The sequence below is a fragment of the Coptis chinensis genome, chromosome 2 (genome assembly GCF_015680905.1).
Source record: "Coptis chinensis isolate HL-2020 chromosome 2, ASM1568090v1, whole genome shotgun sequence".
Lineage (NCBI taxonomy): Eukaryota > Viridiplantae > Streptophyta > Magnoliopsida > Ranunculales > Ranunculaceae > Coptis > Coptis chinensis.
In genome coordinates, this window is record NC_141457.1 from 5817998 (window position 1) to 5833211 (window position 15214).

The 15214-nt window shown below is 34.9% G+C and overlaps 1 pseudogene across 1 annotated transcript; it reads right to left on the reverse strand.

Moving 5' to 3' along the window:
• Positions 1 to 504: 504 nt before the first annotated feature.
• Positions 505 to 9416, reverse strand: LOC147514541 (uncharacterized; annotated as a pseudogene). The gene is made up of 9 exons (XR_015212946.1): positions 9221 to 9416; positions 8723 to 8784; positions 7992 to 8162; positions 7365 to 7440; positions 6747 to 6955; positions 5879 to 6061; positions 4972 to 5628; positions 1147 to 4139; positions 505 to 821 (listed from the first exon to the last, which is right to left on the reverse strand). The product of XR_015212946.1 is annotated as an uncharacterized LOC147514541 (transcript).
• Positions 9417 to 15214: the final 5798 nt, after the last annotated feature.

A 15214-nucleotide genomic window follows, 5' to 3' on the forward strand; every position in this document is an offset into this window, starting at 1 on the left:
AAAAAATGCATCACCTCATTAAGATTTCCAAGGTTTAATCAAGAATAAGCTCAAGAACGCACTAAGTGTTGTATTTGGTTTGGTATTGCTATTGTGCATTATTTCAAGAGGCGTGACATTATTCTTGAAGAGCATATTTATCAAGAATATATTTGCTTCTCACTTTTGAGCAGTTAGCAATTAATTTTTCTATGTTCTTGTCAGCATATGTTTTATTTAGCTTGGGCAAGAGTTGTACTGGACCATTTAAATGTAAGAGTGTAAGACCGGTTGTCATTGATATGGCTTATGGGGATCCTAATTTTCATCAGGCATTTACGGTCGAAGCCTTAACCCAAAACATGAGGTGCTTTGGCCTAGTTGCACACGTACAAAGAACAGCCTCTCAGAATGAATTCGGCCCGACATGCAAAGAAGGTGCATATCTGGAATGCAATTCAACAATAGTATTACTACTGCTGACACCAATTTTAATTTGTGAGTGTTTATTGGTGTACAAACCAATTTAGCTTCAATTGCTCCTTATTCATAATAGAAGTTGATGAAACAAACGTATACATTCAGTGCATTGGTGCGGATACCTTATTCTTAATAACTTCATATGAGCAATAGTCTTCCACAGGTACACTACATTTTTGCGAATTAATTAGTCAGAAATTAATTGGGTACCCAACAACTATCACAAAGAACACCAGTAAATTTGCCCACTTCACATTAGTATCAGGAGAGATGTCATAACACTGCGAAGAGTCTGAATCCCAAAAATTGTCCTCACCTGCCCAACAACGAAGGAGGTCCCAACATATTCATTCTCCAAAAGCCTGTTAAGTTGGTGAAAATCTTTTGTCATAAATAAGACATGCCCCGATTAGACTAAACAAAAGGACATTAAAAGTACAATCAAAATCAAATTATTAGATCTTCCCATAGAAATATTATTTTAGCAACACACTAATTTGGATGACAGACAAAAAGAGGACAAAGAAACTAACGTGCTTGATCAACTTGAGAAAATATGCTTCTATTGGTAAATTAAAGAGCAGTGGTTCACGGCATAAGATAACAACTTCCTCTTTGATGCGAAAAAAAACAAAAACACAAAGAAAACACACTAAAAAAATCAGAGAACTTGATTTTAGCATGTACCTCTATAGACTTCATTTCATCTAGAGCGGCACGTATGTCCATCTCAAATTCTGGACAGGACCTTGGTGGATTCGAACCACCATCTCTTGGGATGTATTACACATCCAAATGCTCTTCCATTGAGCTAAAGAACCACTTTAAGATGCTAATTTGCAAGATAACCAAATTAAAAAGATAATACACAATAAATATTTATTGAGTAGACCATACCTTCGATCTCTCCTGGAGAAAAGACATCTTACATTCTTACCTTCTGCTAATAATTTGTATGTTGCTTTACCCTGAAGAGAGAGAGATATATATATATATATATATATATATATATATATATATATATACACGGCTCTTTGACAGAGCACGAAGCATCACTATGTTTTTTTTTTTTAAAAAAAAGATATAAACATCCTATAGTTTCAAGATGGACACATCTTTAATGTGCTGGATGGTGGATGCATGGATGGACACATAATTTATTTGTACCAACCAGTAGCACCAATTTTTTAAAAAAAAACGTGAAAATTATAAAAAATAATAAAATTGCCTACTACTAAAAAAGTACGTGCACTGAGCCACACCCCCGCTATGCATTTTGAGCTCACGAAAAAAGGGAGGGGCCTGTTATGCAATTTGCAACATTAAAGGATAAAGCCAATGAGCCATAGAACAATAGGTACTTAAAGGAAAGATATACGAAACTGAATAGAATAAGAAAATATAGAAAATTGACTAAGTATAAAACAAAACATAAGGCAATTTATCAGACATCATATCCTTGCTTCGGTGAACCCCCATGAATAAGAAGAAGAAAGCAGTCTAACCTGACATTTACCTACCCATACAATAGAAACAGGCTGTAATTTGGGGTCAAATTCATATTGCTCATCAACATGAGAGAAAAAGGTCCAAAAAAATTAAGAAAAAAAAACCACTTGTACTTAGTCCCAGTTAGTCCCAATTGTTCATGAAGGGTGTCAGTGTTCAATTCTGATTCATGCAAATATATAAGTTGATATAAAATTTCTTGACACCCAATATCTTATGAACTTCATTGCACAATTTTGTTCCTTTAAAGATCATCAGGTGTACTGCACCAAATACTTCACCTTGTGGACAATGTGTCTAAATTCCTAATGTAACAATACTTCCAAGGATTTTAGAAAAACCAAAAAACTGTGTTTGCAATGATAAAAGAGAACTATTTTTTTCTATACCTTTCGCTTGTCCAAATAAAGTACCCAAGTAATCTCTTTTTATATAGAATTCAACCACCCACTTTCCGTCCATCATCTCCATCCATACTATCTTCCTCAACTTATGTTTTTGTCTCCCTCCACCAAAAGAATTGTTTGACCCACATATGGTCACAGATTAAAATGATTTTGTTATTTGTTAATCTCACATACAGCTGTATCATGTTCCTAATATACTTATCTCTAAATAAATCCTTAATATCAATTAAAATTTTGAGTTTGTGTGAACGATAGTCGTTCAAATAATTTACATCCTTTGCTTGAGGGATCAAACACAAAAAAACAGAAGTCTATTGGAGCAGAATAGCTCAAGGAACATTGAGTGAGAAATAATAAACTCAAGCATATTAAGCAATAATGTAGTAGCTAGCCTACCTACATTCAACTTAAAATTATTATGTTAAATAATGACACGCCTGGTACAACTTTGCTTGATTCTTTCTTTTGGTTAGCAGCAAACGTGAACCTCTGCCCCTTATATGTCACCATATCCGGCATTTTCGGCGAGTACAAATCCCTGTCAGGCAAACTAATATAACATCCAATACCATCACCTTCCACATATCCTTGAAAAACAAAAAGTGATGATATAAAGAAATTCACATTAGATTACCTTGGTAACTAAAAGAGTTGGGAGTGAAATACCAACAACAAATCCAAAGATAAAACCCCAAACTCTCTCTTAGGATTAGGGATTATAATAGAGTCTATCTTAGGATTCTTAAAACCAATCCTACAAAAATCCTCGCTAAAAATACTTGTAAATTGGGTTTTGCACTGTGTTTTTTCTATTTCTTCGGTTATTTATCGCAAAATTCTTAAAACCAATCCTATAAAAATCCTCGCTGAAGATATCTTTCTATTTCTTTAGTTATTTATCACGAAAAACCCCAACCCTCGGGTTGTTTTCCCAACTCCTAAATCGTCTGTGTATTAGTAATTATAAACCCTTATAATTATTAGAGCTTATAATAAGCACTTATATGGTTATACCAAATGTAGCCACTCATATTTATGCAGCCATATCCTCATTTCCAAATTCCAATCACAATTTACCACAACTTTTTTTAGCAACGACATGAACAAATCAATTAAAGGCAGAATACAGATAATTCAAATTTCTAAATGAAATATTTCAACAATATAGAAGTGACATCATGCTCAATGACAAAGAATATCTAATCAAGCAGATTCTAATAAAATAACCAGAACAGCCATTGGAAGAGAAAATATAGCCGCAATACTCAAAACAAACTCGATCAGATTCCAATGCTTGACATGGGTTGAGCTATATTATGTATATATAAAGATATAAAGAACCCTGTAAAAAATGTTACATCAACCCTGAAGGCTACAATGTTTTTAGTCTTATGACCAATTCATATTTAATAGAGAAGGGTAAACATAGTAGTAATGTAAAAAAAAAAAAGGTTGAAGCCATAATAATGCTAGTCTCACACAGGATGCAACAGAAACTGCCAATTGTTAGTTCTTATTATGGACTATTGAACTTTAATCCAATGCGAACAAAGAAAAGAAAAACTTAAAGTGAGTGAACACCAAAATCAATCTAAATCCCACGTCTTAAAGGCAGTAAAAGAAAAAAGATAGACACACCTCGATCAATCGTATTCATGACAAAGCAAAGCTACGACCGTGGCTCCCAAATACAGTTCCACTGCCTTCTCTCCAAGTGTAATAGACTCCCAGTCCTAAGGAAAAGAAAGTTGCCCAAGAAAAAATCTGCTGATAATTTTTTTTTTTGTAAATTGTATTGTTTAAGTGTGTTACTAACTATACATACAACAATCTAAATTGATGCAGCCAATACTATATACAAAACGAATGGCTGGCGGAGGGGTAAGGCTAACACCATACTGTAAAGGGATTGTCATCAAAATAACTATTGTATTTTCTTTGGTCTGTAATTTAATTAATGTATTCAACCTCACCAATACGTGCACATAATGAAAAATAGAAGAGAATAAGTAGAAACCATTTCTATAGAATTGGACTGTGTTAATGGTTAATACATTTGACTGTGATCGGGCTCACTAAAAAACAGAAAATAATAATAATAAATACAATATTTCAACCCATAATCTACTATGTAAAACAGAATTACACTACGTTAATTATTTAAAAGTCTTAGGCCCTCTCTAACCCCTCTCTTATTGACAACGGCTCGGATTAAACTGTTGAAAGTGTGGCTATCAGGTTCCAAACTGAGTTTTCGCATCTGCATAAAGTGGAACCTCAATTTAATGAACCATAAGATGTAAAGTCATATAAACCATAGAAAAGGCACTGCAAGTGGCAATCCTAATTTAACATCAACTACTGCATGGGAAACTGCATAAACAATTTAAAGTGTCAGTGCGGGCTCTATAAATTGTGGATGGAGGTGCTAATAGAGGAGCTGAAGAAGAATATGTTTACTGGCACATGGAAACAGATAGGCAGTAAATCATTGATGGTCCAATCCCAACTGCACATGTAGGAGTAAATATAATGCCTAGGATGTAGATGACAATAAAATAAAAAATGGCAAACATGTTAAAGAGCATGTACCTACCTCCAGGAACAGCTGCTCAGCCAGCTTACAGTTTCTAGCTTGCACGCATGCCTGGATCACATCATTGAAAGATAATCTCAAAATTTTCATAGCATGCATCGCATCAATACCATTGTTCAGTATGTCAGAGCTTCCATGCGCAAGTTCTCTGCTAAGGTCACGAAGCTTTTGTTCCTAATTAGTGGCAGTAAACAACGCCGAACTTCTACAGCCCGTGCCTGATGCAACAGAGATCTTATTAGGATATTTGACAAAGTCATAAAGCACTTTATCTATATTACTGAATAAATCCACGTGGTGTTCTCTAAAATCACTTTCTACTGCTCTTGTCATAGCACCCAAAACAGGTGAAGGATGCAGAGAGAGTTCGTTCTCCTCCATGCTAGATCCCTTAAAGGCAAAATCGATAGTTGAAGGTATAGGAATATTCAATCTTGAAGATTGGAAACTTCCTTTGACAGGTCTCTCAATAGAGGCATTTCCTTGAAAAACCAGAACCACTGCATGCTGCAAAGCTTTAAGTGCAGTTGCAAGGTCTCCTAATCTTGCAAATGACCTAATGAATTCCTGAAGAGACCTAATATTGGGGCAATAGTACTTGGTATACTACTTCCATATTTCCTGAACTGCAGAGAGGCTTTCCTGCAAAACTGCAAGCTGCAAAAGAGACTTATAAACATCAACCCAGAAAGACTGAAAACAAAATAGCAGAGATTGGAGAAATAAATAATTAACAAAACACAAATTACAAAAAAAAAAAAATCAAACAAACAAAAACAACAAAAATGAAAAGCAAAATGTAACAAAAAATATGATAACACAAAAAAAAACCCAAATTCGGGATATTTGGCTTTCAATGTCATGCTACACTATCACAGGATTCACCGCCCTACATACTGTTACAAACCTTGAGAAGTGCCAGGTACGTGCTTTCAGATTTTCCCACCAATCGGTTTTCCATTAGATCCAAATAGGAATTGGCATGAACCATGCTTCCCATCTGGGCACATCCATCCAAGAAAATGTTGTACATGGACAGGTCCGGAGAACTATGAGGGCTACTCCCAAGAAAAGACAGCCAATTTAGTGCCTGAAAACACGGATAAACAGTATTACGGTAGTTGATATAGATCAGTTGCAGTTTATCCAGACCAATAAGTGAAGAACAAAACTCACAAGATGAGACTGCTTACAAGTTTTATTTGAAATGCACTCCCATGCATCTCATTTGACAAAATGACACCGAAATAGAAGTACTGAAGTAGACTTATATGCTTAAGAGAGGCAAATGAAGCACAAAGATATCCTCCAATGTTCAAAAATAAAATAAAATATAAGTCTAGGAGAAACGGACTACAAGAAACTTTTTAGACAAACATACACTACTTGGATAATTATTAGATGAGACTGCTTACAAGTTTTATTTGAAATGCACTCCCATGCATCTCATTTGACAAAATGACACCGAAATAGAAGTACTGAAGTAGACTTCTATGCTTAAGAGAGGCAAATGAAGCACAAAGATATCCTCCAATGTTCAAAAATAAAATAAAATATAAGTCTAGGAGAAACGGACTACAAGAAACTTTTTAGACAAACATACACTACTTGGATAATTATTATACTGTCTTAAATTAAGTATCTTTCGAACCATTATGATAAGCACTCGTGAAGAACATAAAAGTTTATAATTATTATACTGTCTTAAATTAAGTATCTTTCGAACCATTATGATAAGCACTCGTGAAGAACATAAAAGTTTATGGGAAGCTTACCTCCTCGAGGTAACCGCCTTTGGTGACAGCTTGGATAATGGACCTGTAGCATCTTGTGTCCATTTCTATCTCTTTCTCTTCCATAATTCTCCAAGTCTCCATAAAAAACCAAGTATCGGGAGAGGTTGCACAGTAATTAAGTATATGAATAAAGTCATCAGGTTTTAAAATTTGATTACTACAGGTGAATGCTGTAAGAAAGTTGAAAGCTCAGTCTCGATCCCCCACTTGAAGTGCACCGACAATTTCAGACTGCAAACAACTTGTAACTGATTTGGTGGTATAATGCAAATGGTATCTCCGGAATGTATTTGTAATCGAACGAATCGATTTTCTTGACCTGTTTTAATCATAATAATATCATTCATTCATTAATACAACTTCACACAGTGAATGAAATTAAACTAACCATTTATTCCTAACAAATCAAACTTAACAAACAAAAAACCTATAAGAAATGATCACGCAAATTCAACCATGCACAGAGCTTTGTTGAATATCCGAAATTCAATTAGTAAATCAGTTTGTTTGATATACATGAGTAAACCAAAATTTCTCAAAGTAATTAATACATCAACCAACGCTTGAAATAGCAAAGACAAAGTAAACCTCACCAACCTGTTAATTCGAGCATCAAGCCTGCACCCAAAAGGAGAGTGAAGAAGTCGCCCGTACCAGGATGGAAAAACTCAATCTGTAGCAGATTGCAAAGTGTATTGGAGATATTTTAGCTAATAAGTTTTGAGTAAATAGTAAACAATAGTTAAACACTTACATAATTTGATACTCACTAAAGATAAACCCTTTATTCTAGGCATCTGTGTGTGTGCGTGCATGTTGACAGGCTGTGGGGCTGTGGCTGTCGGTTTGCAGTGAATTACAACTTGTAAAGACTCCTATAACCAAAATCCACTGAGCATATACTCCTATGTTGCACGGGTATGACTGAGACACGACAGGGACACTCCGGAGACACGACATTTTCAGTTAAAATGCGGAGTGTCCGACACGGTACGGCTTCAATTTTGAAGTACCTGCGCAACACAGAATTATGCTACTATTGCACACAAACAAATGCAGAATAAACCACTTGCTATGTCAAGATTTCCTTCCCTTTGTCTTATGTAGAGGATTCAACCATCTCTCAAGAACAAATTTAAGTTTTTCCACATGGTATTCTAGGGTGCCGTTATATAAACCTTAGAATTTGCAATAAACTTTTGACAATAAGAAAGAGCCCAATACCTTTAAACTCCTATAACCAAAATCCACTGAGCATATGCTCCTATGTTGCACGGGTACGACTGAGACACGACAGGGACACTCCGGAGACACGACATTTTCAGTTAAAATGCGGAGTGTCCGACACGGTACGGCTTCAATTTTGAAGTACCTGCGCAACACAGAATTATGCTCCTATTGCACACAAACAAATGCAGAATAAGCCACTTGCTATGTTAAGATTTCCCACTAAGAGCATATCTGCATATATGACTTTTGCTCAACCATTAATTCCATTTGGATTATGGACAACAAATATGCACATATTTTGGAGGAGTAATGAGGATTTTAGTTAGGAGGGTCATAATCATGTAAGACTTCTTAACTTAATGTGAATTCTATATTATCTACCACACCTAAATTAAGCAATTCTAATTAACTTGATGATTTAATATATTTAATTAAAACTGAATACAGATACAACAGCATTTGGAATAACGTAAATGTCTGATGTAAATTCTAATTTTTTGGTGTATTCAGCCGTCAAATAATCTCACGACATGTACTAATCTACAAAAAAATGTTGTAAACTCAGCACGATCATGATTCTTTCACAAAAATACTATCCAGTGAAGAAGTGAGCAAGGTATATGAGTGGCGGTCATTTAAAGCATTTAGACCTTGACAAAAGACTGCAACTTAAAAGATATGTCACCCTACTGTACTCGAAAAAGCATAAAGTCATAGATACGTACATGTTCATCAATCAACAGAAGATCAAAGCTTATACAGTGGTTTCCTTCATTTTGATCTGCAACTGAAAAAAGATACAAACATATCAATCAACTCTACTATATCTAATACAAAGAAGAAGAGTTGCTATAAACGAAACAATACAATGTTGTTAAACAACAGTACTAATCAGAAACAATTAATTGCGCATATTTGAAAAGAACATTCTCGCTAGAATATTGCTTGGCATTTTGTTAAACAACATATGGTATAGAGAAAGTGTGGAAGAAGGAGAACAGAATGGGATCGAGAGAAGAGAAGAAGAGCCTACCTAAAGAGGCCGTTTACTCTGTTTTCGGGAAGAAACCGAATCAGCTGGCTTGGTAAATGGTCCATCAAAAGAAGATGAAGCCACCAAAAGCAATACAGCCCGGTTTGACTAATCTGCAAACTAAGGATTGCTGTAAACTGAATTCCTTTTGGACTGTCATTCAAAGTTGCGTGTGGAGGGATCCTCTTACCGGGACAATTTCCTTCCATTATGATCTGATTTTCGGTATTTGCATGTGATTGATGATGCAACTTGCTATCTAGGGATACTGTAAAGGACAGAGAACCCGATTTGCTTGCACAATAATCTCTCTTTATCCCATATATAATCATTGGATCTTCTCCAACCAAAATTGGTGCGACTTGAGAAGCAGATCGATGGGACATCGTAATTGTGACATCGAATCAGATTCTCTTTAATCAAAAGTCTGCAATTGTACAAATCTTCTTGCATTGATGGGAGAAGAAAGGTTGGGTGGTAGAGAAGAGAGAGTGGGAGAGAGACATCAATTCGTATGAGAGTCGTGGATTTTGTTGGGTTTCATTTTGAGTTGGAGGCAAGTTTTTCTATCGGCAAGTTTTCCTCCGGATTTACCGTAATTAGTGTGGACACGTGGACACCCTAGCTACGCTTTCTCAATTGAGGAGGGGAGAGCTATAATATATATATACAGATCTATCGGCAAGTTTTCCTCCGGATTTACCGTAATTAGTGTGGACACGTGGACACCCTAGCTACGCTTTCTCAATTGAGGAGGGGAGAGCTATAATATATATACAAGTATGCGAACCGTGCTACGCATCGGTGTTTTTTCAAGTCTTTAAACTTGTCGCTCTAATATTTCTCGGATAGTACCCGATAGTATGATTTTTTGAATTTTAGTTTTAATCTAAAAAATAATATAAAAATATTATGAGGAGTTGAATATAATTTCAGTAATGTGAAGGAGGTTTTTTAAATTATTTTAAATAATATGAAACTAATTCTAATTTTAGTAAAGTGGGAGAGTTTTTTGCAAATTGTTTAAAAAGAAAAAAGTGATTAGAAATTTAGAATAATTAAGGGAGGTGGTTCTAAAATCTTAAAATAGAGAGATTGGAAATACACTGTTCGGCTTTGAAGTGGGACTCCTAAAGACCCGGCTATCATATAGTGTAGAGATACAGATATACAGATATATATAAGGGTTGGTTATTAAGCGGACTCATTCTATACGGACTTGAGCGCACTTACCAAAAGAATGGTTTCTCTTAAAGATTCCTTAGAAAGTGGCGATTATATTTATTCTCTCTCTAGTAGATTTTTTACGTAGGTTTTAAACCATTCTTCAGTTCTTCTCCAACATTTCGTCTCTCCAGTACCCACAGCATATCAAATCCTTCTCTCCCAACAATATCATTTGGATTAGCAATAACTTGGAAAATGAAATCAAATACCGAAAATTTTAATCGTGGTGTTGTTTTAGTTTAATAAAAATATTTGAGAAATTGAGTGGTGTTGAATCCGTGCGGAAGAACAAACTTGTTTGTGTGATTATTATCTTCAATAACACCAGCAAAGAATTATTGTGCTGAAGATAGTGCTTTGACACCACCAATTTAGAATCAGAAGACTTGGCCTTTGATTCTTCTTATGTGATGAACATCATATATAGTCTTCAATATGTTTGTCTACATTCAAAATTCAATAGGATTACAAGTTCTTTTTTTTTTTCTTTTTGGTAAACAAGATGAGATAATCAACCAGATGAGAAATCATCTTACTTATTAGCCTTTGATGAGCAAGTGGTAATCAACCAAAACAAATATGAAGAAGAAATGGAGACAACCAATTTCAAGAAGGAAAACTAGATTTTTTTTTTCTCTCCTTTACTGAGTAGTGAGCACAATTTGGATTTGTGAAATTATTTGGATGAGAAATTCAAATTTCAACAATTGAAGATTCAATAAGTATTAATGTGACAGGGAGATAGAACTGGCAGAGAAAAGGAGAGGACGAGACGAGGAGAGAGAGTTTTCTCACCTTTCTGGATTTCATACGAGACAAGATTTTCTCAGCTAAATCCGTATAGAATGAGTCCGCTTATATATATACTACTCAGTAATAGGAGTAGGTTCTGATTACCAACACTTTTTATACAATGTTTTATATAATACTCCTTGAAAACATGAATTAAGTCTTCCTTGAAAACATGAATTAAGTCTTGATCCCTTGTAAATATGATCTTCACACCATGGAGATCATCTCCACTCATTTGAAAACTCTTAGCTATGAGAAAAATTGCTCTCAACCTTGAATTTTTATCAACGGTCCAAAACTATCGATTTTGTAATCTTTTTTTGGCAAACTTAGAAATGTTCAAATGACCCAATTTTTTGTGGAGGTAATATCCATGGTGAGAATATCTTATCTACAAAAAATTAGCCTTTAAAACATCTTGAAGAGTCCGGTAGGAGGTATTGTATAAAACGTTGTATAAAAAGTGTTGTAAACGGAACCTACCCCATATATATATATATGTATGCAAATGTCATTGCACAACTAGGCTAAACGCATATTTGTACACTTGTGAGAGCACTTTGGCAGATAGTCTGTTGTTCGATGCAACATGAGTTTTGTAGGTGGCCTCTTCTGGTGCTGGTTCTAGTTATCTGTAAGAGGCTCATTATTCTGACCTAGATATTGGATTTTTTTTTTATAGTAAAATCGCCTATATTGGGTCTGAAATCAGTTAACTACATATTGAAGTGGATTTGATTTGACTTTGGTAAAGTAAAGACATTAGCATTGAAGGGAAACAATGACTTAACCTGAAAAAAATTGGCCTTGACCTCAGACCGAAGCTTGATATTATTGGGGGCTTTGTAAATGTTCTTCAAAGCTGGTTCTACGACTTCAAAGTAATTACCATTGTAAGTCTGATTGAATGCTTCACTGGTGACAACAACTCACCTGTATATTTCATTCTTTCCAATAAGTTTTTCTCTTTTTCCAAGTGAGTGAGGCTTTTCCATATGACAACGAATTTCATGGATATATAACTCTATCTAAAATGCGTAAAATAGAACTACAAATAAAACATACCACTGATATGATTGCATTCTTTCAACGGTTCAAATAAGGTTTGTCCAGAAGTAATCCTATCATACGTGAATTTCGGTTCTACAATGGAAACTCAAATCAGCCTCAAAAGAATTGAAGAGAGGCAAAAAAATAAGAAAAAAAAAGGCAGAGTCGCAACGAACTTAAGAAACAAATGTGAGCCGGTAACTAAAGTTTGTTTCAAATCAAAATATCCATAAGAAATTTAAAAATAAGGGAAAAAAAAAGATGCCATGAGAGGAAATGAAAACTAATCATTTCATAACCGATCAAGAAGGAAACATTTAAAAAAACAAATTATCATATAACATATAGCTAAATCACTTTGAAGAAATGTTGAAAGAGTAATCAAAGAAGTCAAACAATATAAAGGATCAAGAACTATCACTTAACTTGATATTGTCTGCACCATATTACGTATATTGAGTAACATTCTCTTCAACCCATTTGGCTCAAGACCTGTTTATAAGCAACTTTCAGTCAAACATCATTGTCAATTATGTCATCGTTATTTGCTGAGTTACACTGATACGGATGCATGTGACCATATCTGACACGGATACGAAGTGTTTAACACAACAAAATATCAAAACTTGAGGTATATCACATACAATATGTGTCCAAATTGTGTCTGACGTGGATACGTAGACGATACAAACTATATTCAAAATATGGCGTCTCCATACACCACCAAAAATTCGATATAATTCGATGGCTAAAAGTTGTCACTAAAAGGCTTTCGTGATAATTATGGCTGTCAGAAAAGTCGTTGGCGAAGGTGGTGTCACAAATGCATCATTGACGGGTTAAAATTGTCACTACAACCGTTGGCAATGCTTCCACATCCGCGACACCTATGCGACTATTTGCAACCATGACCTAGAACGACAACTAAGGCTTGTCAAGAATTCCAACAATTAGCGTGATGACCCAAAATTGTCGGCTTAAACAATATATTTCAATGGTTTAAAATCATCAGAGTTGCCAACAGCTATTTTCTTTCGCAAATACTGACAACTATCTCGACGACTCAAAATGGTCAATATAGCCAATTTTTTCCCAACGGCTTTAAATTCTCAGAATGGCCTACACTTATAAATTGTTGCAGAATGTGTCATTAATTCTCAACAATGACGAGTTTTTGCTGTTGAAAACGGCATAAACCAATACTAAAGCATAGTCGCTAAAGATTATAATATAAAAACAATTCGTACACCACAAAACCACCTCAAACAAAATTCCATAATCAATACCCTTTTTTATTAAAAATCAATATACATGACATAGACGTACAAACCATTTACAATTTTTTATACTACATTACAGAATGTTTAGCTCCCGAAATCAATGGATTATCAGCAACTCATCTCGCTTAGTGAGTCCAAAAGAATTGTCGAAAGTAATGGCCTACATTGCAACAAATAGCCACCGTATCCAGCTCAAGAAGAAATTTCCGAAAAAATCTAATTGCCTGTGAAGCCAAAGGAATTTCCAAAAAATATAAGAAAAATGTTTCACTTCTATGAAGGGATTGATAATTGGAGCATAAGATGCCTTGGAAATACTTTGATGCATACCTGCAAGGCAAACATGATGTCTGATTCATCAACTTTTAGTGTTACTCTTTTTGATCTATCATCCCGAGATTGGCCCATTTTGAAAATTCCCTGCATACCAAACAGCCTGGGATTTGTTAGTTTTCTCTTGTAATATAGGGTCGCACCCAACTCAACAAGGCACGACATGACTATGTAATTGAGTCATGCACACAAATTGAATCTGATTGCAAATCATTTAATATCGGTGTTTTTAGAAGATGAGAAAAATCATTAGGTTCAGTGGTGTTCCAAGCACCTGGTCACTAAGCACTCTACACATATTTGAAAATTCCAGGAAGCCGGCGGGAGGAATTTGTGCTGATTTGCTCAAGTCAATGTAACTTAATGACCAAAAAACGTTTGCATTCCCTAAATAGTCTCCATCATACAATATGCCATCAACTTTCCCTATCACGTTCATAATTTCCGATTCTGAAGGACAATATGATAATTGAGACATGTCAATATTGAGGAAACAGGGTTAAGCAAACAGGACAAAATTGTATTAGCAAAGTATAAGATCATAGTACGTAGTTAATCCAGAATCTTAAGGTGACAGTACCTCTGGATTGAGTATTGAGATGCATTACATAGCATGCATTTACAAATATAATAATTAATGGCTAAATTCATCCGTTGCTTATTGATATCAATGTCTAATGATACCTGATGGATATAATTCATACTTTCTTTTCTTTCTCTTTTTTCTCGAGTCTAAGTGTGAGGTCATCACTATAAATCGTACTCAATCACTCTTACATGGAGAGACCATCATATGAAACGGAGTTATAACTAATGAATCAACTGAAAATAATGATCGAAAGCAAAGTACGTAAATGTGAACATAAAAATTACCATCGGGATCAAATTCACGGTCATAAAGAGATATGTTCAAATCGGGGAAGTACTACTGCAAATAAGTGACACTGGATTAAAACTCAAAAGAAACCAAAAATACCAATATATATAATTATATATACAACTACAAGCCTAAAAGATATGGAAAGATACAAATCAAAGAGAGTTTGTAATCAGATACTGTTGGAGTTTTACTTAGAGGTGGACTATCCGCCTATGGAAATACACATGCTCATAATGGTAAAGAAGGTCCTTGTAATATTTCCTCAGCCCATATGAACCATTTGTTGCGTTTGCAGGAAAGTTGAAAACTCTGCTTAATTCTCCATATATGAATAATCACGGACGATGCCCTTGTAAACAAGGATAGGGAATGGAACTTAATTTGTGTTATCAGCTACACCAAAAATAGGCAATGAGTATCTTAATGGCCACTTCAAACTCTAAAAATGAATCTAAGGAAATAGATCCGATGATGCATTCTTTGGCTGTGACAGATTCATTGTGTTGCTAGAATCTCTTAATTCTGCCTCTACCATCTCAATGGCACTCCTGCAATGAACATAATGTAGTGGTGTAAACATGTGTTCATTGAGGGAAAAAAATGTAGACTTGAAAATTTCAAA